General features: G+C 45.4%; 1 protein-coding gene across 1 annotated transcript in view; it reads left to right on the plus strand.

The window, feature by feature from the left end:
- Window positions 1-479: 479 nt before the first annotated feature.
- Window positions 480-13169, plus strand: part of FTSJ3 (FtsJ RNA 2'-O-methyltransferase 3) — a 58732-nt gene continuing 46042 nt past the window's right edge. Inside the window, exon 1 of the mRNA XM_068255548.1 lies at window positions 480-540. The gene's annotated coding sequence lies outside the window, so the exon portion shown is untranslated. The remainder of the gene's footprint in view (window positions 541-13169) is intronic.

Here is a 13169-nt window from a genome sequence, read left to right on the forward strand (position 1 = left end):
GTGATTTTAGTAAGCAGGATTTTTGGTCTTTTTCAGTCTCTTACACACTCCAAGGAGTGCTGGCTCACCATGAACTTGCTGGGCAATCTGTATTCTAGATTTAATTTAAGAGGGCTAATAAAGTTTATTCACATAAACACATTTGAGTAGTGAAATACATAAATAAAATACATAAATGTTCCTCAAAAGTTTACCTCGGATAAAGAGGGACAGAGGTATTTAGTTACTAAACAGAGGCTGACCCTCTGGAAAAAACATAACAAAAAAAACAGTTTGAAGTTACATAACTTCCATGTGACAGAAGTGTATGCAGGCTTCTAACAGTAATTCACTGTGATGCATACAAGACGCATTTCAACGCATTCTCCAATCACATAGCAAGATAAATTCTATTATTCCATGTTCCCACTTCCAATATGGCGGCGGTAGCGCTGACTGTAAGGCAGTGACGCCACTAGTCTGTGCCCTTGCCGGATAGTGTGTAATAGTAGGCGACAGTCTGGTGTTGTCCACGTGAGCCAGCTGTAGTACTTAGAGGGGGTAAGTAACAGAATTGCGAATTGACGGTTGCTCCGAATGGGCACACGTGCTGTGTGGAAGGATTCCGCTGTACGAGGGGTGGCAGGGGCTTCTGTGGAAGCGTTTAGCATGAATAATGAGGTTACTGTAGCTGCCCATATACCGCTCCGGATTCCTGGGGGAGGAATACATTTGTTCAACATCAAAACCACTATTTTTATGTAACTTCATTTTAATAAAATATAGTAAAAGTATGAAAAAGTCGTCTAGCAGTAGTCTGTAGTTAATAGCCCTGAAGGAGAAAATCCGAATAATTTGTCATTTTAGCACATGAACACTTCTACTTCTATTTATCAAACTATGAAAGCTTGTTCAACAAAATTATACTTCAAATGTCATTACATCCTATCATAAAGGCTTATAGAATCTAAATATCAACATTTCAAATATTCCATAATGTGTTAATGTATATATTATATCTCGCTAGGATGCAATTACAAATCAACGTTTTGTAGATTTTTACAGACTCCTTTGCATTGTGGTCTGGAATTGTTGCTATTCTATCTATGGTAACCATAACATTTTTTTCTTTAAGGATTTTACTCTGCAGTTGCTATTTAAAGCAGCATAAACTTAAAACTTCCTCTCTGCTCTAAAAAGACAGCATAATAACTTTTAAAGAAAAACATTTCTTTATTACAGCTGATACAAATCCTGCAATAAATCTGTACTGTTTTTACTTACTATTTTCATGGAAGCAGTCGTATTGTTTACAAATGAGCTTATCTGCCGTGCTGTGCAGCTGACATGGGGCAGAGATCAAATTACAACTTGTGATTAGACACAAATGAGGGGAAATTAGACAGGCCAAACTCTCTGAGTACATACAGGGAGCATTTCTCTATGTTTTCCTTCTGTCCTGTGCAAGAGTTCAGGTCCACTTTAACTCTTAATACTTTGTTCTAGTACATTGTTTGGCTGAGCATTGACTGCAGTATTACAGTTTGCTTTTTTTCAGCTATGTCAAACATCTTTACAGATGAATAACTGAAATGGTGAAGGAAGCAGAGATCTGTTTAAAAATAACAGTTTACTATATCATAGCAGCTTGTTTTATGTATTTTCCCTGTTAAAAAATTGCTTATTGACACTCACAGGGGTACATTTAAAGGACAACCGAGGTGACATGATGAGATAGACATGTGTATGTACAGTGCCAAGCACACAAACTAGGCTGTGTTCCTTTTTTTCTTTCTTTGCCTAAAAGAGTTAAACATCAGGTATGCAAGTGACAGATTCTATCTGGGTCAGGACCAGGTCGGACTGGGTCAGACTATAGCATAACACTCACTGATAAGTAATTACAGTCATAAAACACTTTCCTGTCAGTAAATTGCTTCTGAGAGCAGAAAAGAGATAAAAAGGGTCAATAATTCATAGATTTGAGCTCTGGCATACTTCCAGGGCTGTGGAGGCGGGACAAAAATCTACCAACTCCTACTCCTCAGTTTAGTATACCACCAACTCCTTGACTCTGACTCTTCTAATTTGCATATTACAATTTTGTTGATTGAAAATATATAGCATGAAATGCATCTGTTAACTGCCAACGCTTTGGAATTTTAAAATACAAGTGAAGTGAGAGGGATATGGAGGCTGCCATATTTATTCCCTTTTAAACAATACCAGTTACCTTGCTAGTCGACTGATCTTCTGCCCCTAATACTTTTAGTCATAGACTTAAGGCTCATACACACATCAGACTATAGTCTTTGGAAAATGAAAGATCACAGACCAATCTTACCACCCTTCCTGTAGTATAAGAGCCATACTCTACACAGTCTTTTCTATGGAGCTGAACTCCCCATCAGAAAATAATCTATGCAAGATGCTGCACACACAGATGCTGTACAGACACAAAAGATCAGTATCTGCAAAAGATCTGTTCCTGCAAATTGCAATGATAGTCTATGAGATCTGCAGATCATCATACACACATGATTTAACTGACATTCATCTGCAGATCAGATCCACCAGGATGGATTTTTAGATCTGCAGATGACTGCTTGATCTGCAGATGAATGTCAGTTAAATCATGTGTGTATGATGATCAGCAGATCTCATAGACTTTCATTGCAATTTGCAGGAATGGATTTTTGGCAGGAACAGATCTTTTGCAGATACTGATCTTTTGTGTCTGTACAGCATCTGTGTGTGCAGCATCTTGCAAAGATTTTTTTCTGATGGGGAGTTCGGCTCCATAGAAAAGACTGTGTATAGTATGGCTCTTATACTACAGGAAGGGTGGTAAGATTAATTTGTAGTCACCAAACCAAATTTCAATATCAAATTATTTGATTAGAGAGTGCATATATTTGCATAAACCAGCATCAATGCAGAATTATTTCCATCTCATTGACCATCTCTATTAGTGACACAGCTACACATCAGGCATTATTCTTACAACATAGATGTCATCTAGATGTTATTCAATATATATATATATATATATATATATATATATATATATATATATATATACATACATACATACAGTGGCTTGCAAAATTATTTGGCCCCCTTGAAGTGTTCCACATTTTGTCACATTACTCCCACAAACATGAATCAATTTTCTTGGAATTCCATGTGAAAGACCAATACAAAGTGGTGTACACGTGAGAAGTGGAACGAAAATCATACATGATTCCAAACATTTTTTACAAATCAATAACTGCAAAGTGGGGTGTGCGTAATTATTCAGCCCCCTTTGGTCTGAGTGCAGTCAGTTGCCCATAGACATTGCCTGATGAGTGCTAATGACTAAATAGAGTGCGCCTCTGTGTAATCTAATGTCAGTACAAATACAGCTGCTCTGTGACGGCCTCAGAGGTTGTCTAAGACAATATTGGGAGCAACAACACCATGAAGTCCAAAGAACACACCAGACAGGTCAGGGATAAAGTTATTGAGAAATTTAAAGCAGGCTTAGGCTACAAAAAGATTTCCATGGCCTTGAAAATCCCACGGAGCTCTGTTCAAGCGATCATTCAGAAATGGAAGGAGTATGGCACGACTCTAAACCTAACAAGACAAGGCCGTCCACCTAAACTCACAGGCCGAACAGGCGTTGATCAGAAATGCAGTCAAGAGGCCCATGGTGACTCTGGACGAGCTGCAAAGATCTACAGCTCAGGTGGGGGAATCTGTCCATAGGACAACTATTAGTTGTGCACTGCACAAAGTTGGCCTTTTTGGAAGAGTGGCAAGAAGAATGCTAACAGAAAATCATAAGAAGTTCCGTTTGCAGTTTGCCACAAGCCATGTGGGGGACACAGCAAACATGTGGAAGAAGGTGCTCTGGTCAGATGAGATCAAAATGGAACTTTTTTGGCCAAAAGGCAAAACGCTATTTGTGGCGGAAAACTAACACTGCACATCACTCTGAACACACCATCCCCACTGTCAAATATGGCGATGGCAGCATCATGCTCTGGGGGTGCTTCTCTTCAGCAGGGACAGGGAAGCTGGTCAGTGTTGATGGAAAGATGGATGGAGTCAAATACAGGGCAATCTTGGAAGAAAACCTCTTGGAGTCTGCAAAAGATTTGAGACTGGGGCGGAGGTTTACCTTCCAGCAGGACAACGACTCTAAACATAAAGCCAGGGCAACAATGGAATGGTTTAAAACAAAACATATCCATATGTTAGAATGGCCCAGTCAAAGTCCAGATCTAAATCCAATCGAGAATCTGTGGCAAGATCTGAAAACTGCTGTTCACAAACGCTGTCCATCTAATCTGACTGAGCTGGAGCTGTTTTGCAAAGAAGAATGGGCAAGGATTTCAGACTCTAGATGTGCAAAGCTGGTAGAGACATACCCTAAAAGACTGGCAGCTGTAATTGCAGCAAAAGGTGGTTCTACAAAGTATTGACTAGGGGGGCTGAATAATTAAGCACACCCCACTTTGCAGTTATTGATTTGTAAAAAATGTTTGGAATCGTATGATTTTCGTTCCACTTCTCACGTGTACACCACTTTGTATTGGTCTTTCATGTGGAATTCCAATAAAATTGATGCATGTTTGTGGCAGTAATGTGACAAAATGTGGAAAACTTCAAGGGGGCCGAATACTTTTGCAAGCCACTGTATATTAAAGATTCCTGTGTACACATCATGTATACTGTACAGTCACAATCAGATATGTATTTCTGACTTTAAAAATACAAGGACTGCTTTATTGAAGTAGCACAAGTAACTCGTTTTTTGATTGGTTTATTTCATTTTTGTGGACTAAGCACCGCAATTACTGTATATATAAATTAGGTGCAGTAGGAGTAGGTGCATTTTCTCCCAATTCCGACTCCAGGTACCCAAAAAATTGCCCTGACTCCAACTCCTCAACTCCACAGCCCTGCATACTTCAATGAAGGTGTTATTGAGCAGAGACAATGAAACAGTGAAAACTAGATTTAAAAATAAAATAAAACAGTGGGATATCTAAAAAAAAATTAATAATAATAATCTTTAGGAGAAGGAGGACAGATACAATGGGGCTTATATATATATATATTATATACGATGCGTTTTTAAAACTACATGCACTTGCGATTTTAAAAACATGCGCTTGCGATTTTGCTTGCGTCTTTCAGTGTGTACAGGCCCTAAGTATGCGTTTTTTCCATAGCAGTGCATTGTGAATAAGATTTCAGTTAAAACGCGTTAAGTGTGAAAGGTGCTATAGGAAAACATAGAAAACACTTTGAAAATCAGTTTTCTTTCAGTTATAACTAAGAGCAACTGATTAAAGGAAAACTTAAAGAGAATCTGTATTGTTAAAATCGCACAAAAGTAAACATACCAGTGCGTTAAGGGACATCTCCTATTACCCTCTGTCACAATTTCGCCGCTCCCCGCCGCATTAAAAGTGGTTAAAAACAGTTTTAAAAAGTTTGTTTATAAACAAACAAAATGGCCACCAAAACAGGAAGTAGGTTGATGTACAGTATGTCCACACATAGAAAATACATCCATACACAAGCAGGCTGTATACTATACAGCATTCCTTTTGAATCTCAAGAGATCATTTGTGTGTTTCTTTCCCCCCTGAGGGGGGAGTGCATAGCAGAACCACAACACTGAAGAACTTGGCAGCCTTCCAGACACAGGCTGACAAGTCTGACAAGGGAAAGATACATTGATTTATTGCAGAGACTGTGATAGTACAAAGTGCTGCAGTAAGCCAGAACACATTAGAATAGCTTTTGGACCTTGTAGGATGATATAAAACAGGATGCAATTTTTGTTACGGAGTCTCTTTCAGTCTAAAATAAAAAATATTTACTCACCCGGGACATCCCTCAGCCCCCCGAAGCTGGATGGTGCCCTCGCAGCCCCGCTCCGATCGTCCTGTCCCCGCCGGCGGCTATTTCCGGGTTCGGCGACAGCTGCCAACAGGCTGGGAACGCAAGTGATTTTCCGCGTTCCCACGCTATAGCAGCATAGAGGGTGATATAGCGGCTGGGAACACGAAAAATCAGCCGCGTTCCCAGCCTGTCGGCGGCTGTCGCCGAACCCGGAAGTAGCCGCCGGCGGGGACAGGACGATCGGAGTGGGGCTGCGAGGGTACCATCCAGCTTCGGGGGGGCTGAGGGATGCCCCGGGTGAGTAAATATAATTTATTTTAGACTTAAGTTTTCCTTTAAGTGTAAACGGGGCCTAAGCCCATAGCACTTTATCATTGATGTAATGTAAGGAAACGCGGAAATGCCGCCGTCTCTCAAGGTGAGGCGGCTGTTTCCGCGTCCAGCATGGCGTCACAACGCGGAAAAAACGCTGCATGCCGCATAGGCAGTGCGGCGGAATCCGCATTGGGAACGGCGGAATCCGCATCAGAGGCGGCCCCCGCACTAGATACATTGCATGACAGTACTGGTGTGGCTGGGACTGATAGTCCACCAAGATTCAGACTTACACGCGCGCGAGCAGAAAGGCAGAGTTTAAATAGCAGTTAGAAGGGTGTCGGCTGACCAGCTGGGTCAGCTGACAAATTCCACTGCTCTCATTGGACCAGCAATTAGGGAGGTCCTGGAAAGGTCCTAGAGTATATATACTGCTGGTTGTTCACTTGCTCTTTGTCTGGCGTGCGATCACATACGTGGGAGCACCCAGATCCGTAGTCAGACCCTGAAGTGTGCCGGGACCAGCTGGAGCTGTAATCCTACACTTAGCTAGATATTTGATAGCTAAAGTACTAGTTTGATTGTGATTATATGTTATGACTTTTGCCTGCCTCGACTATCCTCCTGAACTCTGACCTTGTACCTCGATATTTCTGATACTCTGTTGCCGAACCTCGGCTCGTTCCAAGACTCTGTTTCTGCCTCCTGATTTTGTACCCCGATATATCTGATACCCCGTTGCCGAACCCTGCCTGTACTTTGACTCCGCCTTTGCCTACTGTATTTGTACTTTATCTGTCCGTGTGTGTACGACCTGGCTTGTCTGACCTCGAGAACCGACCTCACGATTGGAGGCGGTTCCCAGTCCTGTTAGTGACACTTCTTCCTGAGTGTCACTCGCGGACTTTCCTTCCTACTGTCAGTCTGACTCCTCCCGTCTTGGAGAGCTCAGGTCTGCGGAAGGAATACGTGCAGTTCTCCTTGCTGCACTGAGGCCTAGGCCTCCTAGTGTTACTGTTACACCAAAACACTACACTCTACTCAGGCGAACAGAGGTTAGTTTGTATATCGGATTATCGGTGAGACTGCAGATCACTTATAATCTGGTATATATCTGTATTTCCGGCGATACTGCAGATCACCGGTAATCAGATACTCTCTGCGCCCACCGATCGTTACAGAACGCCAGACCCAAAAAATGCAAATGGACGCACATACTGACCGTCTGGGCGCACTTGCCACTTCGGTGGAAAACATCAACCAAGTGCTGGGTAGCCACAAGACTATGATTGATGTCCTGTCAGGCTCTGTGCAAACCCTCCAGACGTCAGTTGATTCAGTGCGATCCTCTCCTAGTACTGACATACGTATGCCTGTACCTGATAAATTTTCCGGCCACAAGTCTGACTTCCGGAATTTCAGGAGTAGAGTGTTATCGTATTTCGAGTTGAGACCCCGATCCTCGGGGACTGAGACCCAACGGGTCACCTTTATTAAAACTTTGCTGTCTGGTGACTCCCAGTCATGGGCATACAACCTGCCTTCTACCGATACTGCTCTGACCTCGGTAGAGGAATTTTTTAAGGCCATGGCCGTAATCTACGACGACCCTGACCTTGCTGCATCCTCTGAGTGGAAGCTCAAACTTTTACGGCAAGGCAGGGGTCCAGTCGAGGATTATGCGGCCGAATTTCGTAGGTGGTCAGTTACGGCCAGGTTTGGCACTTATGCCCTGTTAGATTACTTCCTGTCTGGGTTGTCAGATGAGGTCTCCGACCTAATGTTAAGCCAACCCGAACCCAAAACAGTCGACGAGGCCATCTCATCGGCCATTCGAATCGACCGTAGGCTACGCCATCAGAGACAGACTAGGGGCAGTCATCGGCTTAGGCCGACCTCTTACACAGTGCCTCCCGCTGCACCCCTAGTAACTCCGTCTCCTTCTGTCTCATCATCTCCGGTCTTGCCTCCACCTGAGCCGATGCAGATCGGTCGGTCTAAATTGACCCAAGTGGAGAGAAGACGGAGATTGTCGGAACAACTATGTTTATACTGTGGTGAAGGGGGGCATAGGGTACGAGACTGTCTCATTAAGCCTAATAAGGATAAGCCGGGAAACGCTACCGCCTAGGAGTGATAAGGGGTGACACCCTAGGCACCCAGCTCGCACCCCTGAAAGAAAGACGATTGCTCCTCCCCTGTACGATTACATGGGGGGACAAATCTGAAGCCACAGAGGCCTTTATTGATTCAGGCTCCGCGGCTAACTTCATGAGTTCCGAATTTGCAGAGAAGTTGGACATTCCTCTCACCCCAGTAAAACCACCTATCCAGGTTACTGCCGTGGACGACTCCCCGTTACAAAGGGACCGTCCGCTGTCCCAGACACCAGAGGTGGAAGTCATTACTGGGGTACTGCATAGGGAGAGTTTACGTTTTTTTGTGTTACATATGACCACCTCCACCATTGTCCTAGGTATGCCTTGGCTGCAGCTTCATTCGCCACAGATCAATTGGGCGACAGGACAATTAACCAGTTAGTCAGACTTCTGTTCCCAACAGTGCCTAGGAAAAGTGGTATTAGGTCAGACCAAGGTACATGTGGAGGGTGTTCCCGAGCAATACTCCGAGTTCTCGGATGTATTCTGTCCCAGGGCTGCTGATAGGTTACCTCCTCATCGCCCTTTCGATTGCCCCATCGATCTCCGTGCCGGTTGTATGCCCCCTAGGGGTCACCTGTATAATTTGTCTGGACCAGAGAAGGTGGCTATGCAGGAGTACATCCGTGACAATCTGGCCAAGGGGTTCATTCGCCCCTCCCGCTCGCCTGCAGGGGCCGGTTTCTTTTTTGTTAAAGAGGAGCTGTTAGGTATAAGGTCTCAGAGAAAATAAACACATATATCAGTAGCTAAAGATTGGCTGTACTTACATTACATATGCATTTCACTGTCCACGTTTGGATTTCACAGAATTTGTATATAGTATATGCAGAGAATGATGCTCCTGACAGCCCATGGCAGGTTCCATGTTTGTGAAGCCAAATGTGTCGTCATGTCCTGCCTGCTTCTGATCACAGAACAGCTCGTACAGAATAACACAGTGTGCAGTGAATATTAATGAGCCATGTGGCTAGGAACAATAGCGGACTCCTGCAGAGTAATCTTCTGGGAGATTTATCTGTGCTGTGAGTTTAGAAGCTGCTGAAACTTGATCCCGTCTTCTCTTTAGCAGCCGAGGGGAGGGCCCCAGAATGCTTTGCAGTATGGAATGCGGCTTGCGTCCTCCTTAGGAGCTTAGCTTTCGTGATAAGCACACATTAAATGTAAGAGAGATTTTTATCTTTAGTAATGTCTTTTGGCTTCTGTCTAAACTGTTTAACACAGGAGAATAGAGGTTTAAATTAGCTTCTGCAGCCTGACAGTTACTCTTTAAGAAAAAAGACGGAGGTCTTCGACCTTGCATCGATTATCGGGGCCTAAATAAAATCACGGTGAAGAATCGTTATCCGTTGCCATTAATAGACGATTTATTCACGCAGGTCACAGACGCTAAGATCTTTTCAAAATTGGATCTGAGGGGTGCATACAACCTGATCCGTATTAGAGAGGGCGATGAATGGAAGACGGCCTTCAACACACCCGATGGGCATTACGAGTACTTAGTGATGCCCTTCGGGTTGTGCAATGCGCCAGCCGTCTTCCAGGAATTGATTAACGAGGTATTCAGGGAGGTGTTGGGTAGGTTTGTGCTTGTATACCTTGACGATATACTAATTTACTCCAACAACCTCTCCGAGCACAGGGTCCATGTCAGATTTGTGCTAAACAAGTTGAGACAAAATCTGCTGTACGCCAAGTTGGAAAAATGTATTTTTGAAGTTACATCTGTCGCCTTTCTGGGGTACATAATCTCCACCTCGGGCCTGTCTATGGACCCTGCCAAGGTATCCGCTGTTCTGGAGTGGCCTCAGCCGGTGGGGTTAAAGTCGTTGCAACGTTTTCTGGGTTTTGCAAACTATTATAGGAGGTTCATAAAGGGGTACTCCACCGTTATTGCACCTCTCACCAGTCTCACTAGGAAAGGGGCGGATACTACTCACTGGTCGCCTGAGGCCCTACAGGCATTTTCGACCTTGAAGGAGCTGTTCTGCACAGCACCCATACTAAGACACGTAGACACTTCCTTCCCTTTTATTGTTGAGGTAGACGCCTCAGAAGTCGGGGTGGGGGCTGTGCTGTCTCAACGTTCAGGCTTACAGGGTAGATTGCACCCATGTGCCTATTTTTCTCGGAGATTCTCTCCAGCAGAGAGAAACTACGATATAGGCAACAGGGAACTCTTAGCCATTAAACTAGCCTTTGAAGAATGGCGTCATTGGTTAGAAGGAGCGGAGCATACTATCACGGTTTTTACCGACCACAAGAATCTGGAATACATCGAGGGGGCTAAGAGGTTAAGCCCTCGTCAGGCTCGATGGTCCCTGTTTTTTTCAAGGTTCACATTCGTGATTACGTACACCCCGGGCAGTAAGAATACTAAGGCAGATGCGCTATCCAGGTGCTTTGAGCCAGAAACAGCACAGGCCTCCGTCCCTGAGACGATTGTTCCGCGAAAATTGGTGCTGGCTGCAATTGATACTTGGGAAGACTGGAAGGAGACGTTGAGCCCCTTCCAGCAGGACATCCCGGAAGGGAAGCCTGAAGGGGTCATGTTTATTCCCTTGCCCTTTCGTCTTCAGATCCTTGAAATGTTCCACGCACATAAAAATGCTGGACATCCTGGAGTTGCCAGAACACAGGATCTTGTAGCCAGGTGTGCCTGGTGGCCTTCCCTGTCTGTTGATTGCAGGGAATTTGTTAGGGAATGCGCAGTATGTGCTAAGAGTAAACCCTCCCGGCTGGCACCTGTCGGTACCTTACAGCCTTTGCCCGCCCCGAGTGAGCCATGGACCCACTTGTCCATGGATTTCGTGGGTGAGCTCCCCAGGTCTGAAGGCATGTCGGTCATTTGGGTGGTAGTCGACCGCTTCAGCAAGATGGCCCATTTCGTGCCCTTGAAAGGACTCCCCTCGGCTCAGGAATTGGCCGACCTGTTCATCATCCACATTTTCCGGCTGCATGGCATTCCGGAAAACATAGTGTCGGATAGGGGAGTCCAATTCATTTCTAGATTCTGGAGGGCATTTTGCCACCAAATGGGCATGAAGCTGTCTTTCTCGTCCGGCTACCACCCACAGACTAATGGCCAGACTGAAAGGATAAATCAGTCTCTAGAACAATTTTTGAGATGTTATGTTGCGGAGGCACAAGACGACTGGGTCAGATTTTTGCCCTTCGCAGAATTTGCTCAAAATAACTTGAGAAATTCCTCCTCCGGATTTTCGCCTTTTCAGGTGGTAACGGGGAGATCGCCCAAGTTTTCCCCCTTGCCAGTTGCCTCCTCTCCGTTTCCAACCCTAGAAGCCTGGCACAGGGCATTTAAAGTCATCTGGGGGAAGGTGAAGAGTAATCTGGAAAGGGCATTCCAGAGTCAAAAGGGTCAGGCTGACAAAAGACGCTCATTGGAGTGGAAGTTCCAGCCAGGAGACTTGGTCTGGGTGTCCACACGTCACTTAACCCTGAGACAGCCCTCAGATAAACTGGGCCCCAGGTTTGTGGGTCCATTTTCAGTGGCCAAGAAGATCAACAACGTTACGTATTCCGTTGATCTTCCCGCCAGCATGCGTGGGGTAAAGTCCTTCCACGTATCCCTGCTTAAACCAGCAGTCCATGTGGGTCCCACTCCTCCTCCTCCTGTGGTGGTGGACGACCAACCTGAGTACGAGGTAGAAAAGATATTGGATTCACGCATGGTACAGAATTCGGTACAGTACCTCGTACATTGGAAAGGGTACGGCATTGAGGAGAGACAGTGGGTACCGGGTTCACGCATGCATGCAGACGAGTTAAGGAGGGAGTTTCATGCCTTACATCCCGAGAAACCTGGTAGGAGTTGTCCGGAGTCCACTCCTCGGGGAGGGGGTACTGTAAGGAAACGCGGAAATGCCGCCGTCTCTCAAGGTGAGGCGGCTGTTTCCGCGTCCAGCATGGCGTCACAACGCGGAAAAAACGCTGCATGCCGCATAGGCAGTGCGGCGGAATCCGCATTGGGAACGGCGGAATCCGCATCAGAGGCGGCCCCCGCACTAGATACATTGCATGACAGTACTGGTGTGGCTGGCTGGGACTGATAGTCCACCAAGATTCAGACTTACACGCGCGCGAGCAGAAAGGCAGAGTTTAAATAGCAGTTAGAAGGGTGTCGGCTGACCAGCTGGGTCAGCTGACAAATTCCACTGCTCTCATTGGACCAGCAATTAGGGAGGTCCTGGAAAGGTCCTAGAGTATATATACTGCTGGTTGTTCACTTGCTCTTTGTCTGGCGTGCGATCACATACGTGGGAGCACCCAGATCCGTAGTCAGACCCTGAAGTGTGCCGGGACCAGCTGGAGCTGTAATCCTACACTTAGCTAGATATTTGATAGCTAAAGTACTAGTTTGATTGTGATTATATGTTATGACTTTTGCCTGCCTCGACTATCCTCCTGAACTCTGACCTTGTACCTCGATATTTCTGATACTCTGTTGCCGAACCTCGGCTCGTTCCAAGACTCTGTTTCTGCCTCCTGATTTTGTACCCCGATATATCTGATACCCCGTTGCCGAACCCTGCCTGTACTTTGACTCCGCCTTTGCCTACTGTATTTGTACTTTATCTGTCCGTGTGTGTACGACCTGGCTTGTCTGACCTCGAGAACCGACCTCACGATTGGAGGCGGTTCCCAGTCCTGTTAGTGACACTTCTTCCTGAGTGTCACTCTCGGACTTTCCTTCCTACTGTCAGTCTGACTCCTCCCGTCTTGGAGAGCTCAGGTCTGCGGAAGGAATACGTGCAGTTCTCCTTGCTGCACTGAGGCCTAGGCCTCCTAGTG

This window comes from Hyperolius riggenbachi, chromosome 10, assembly GCF_040937935.1.
Source record: "Hyperolius riggenbachi isolate aHypRig1 chromosome 10, aHypRig1.pri, whole genome shotgun sequence".
NCBI lineage: Eukaryota > Metazoa > Chordata > Amphibia > Anura > Hyperoliidae > Hyperolius > Hyperolius riggenbachi.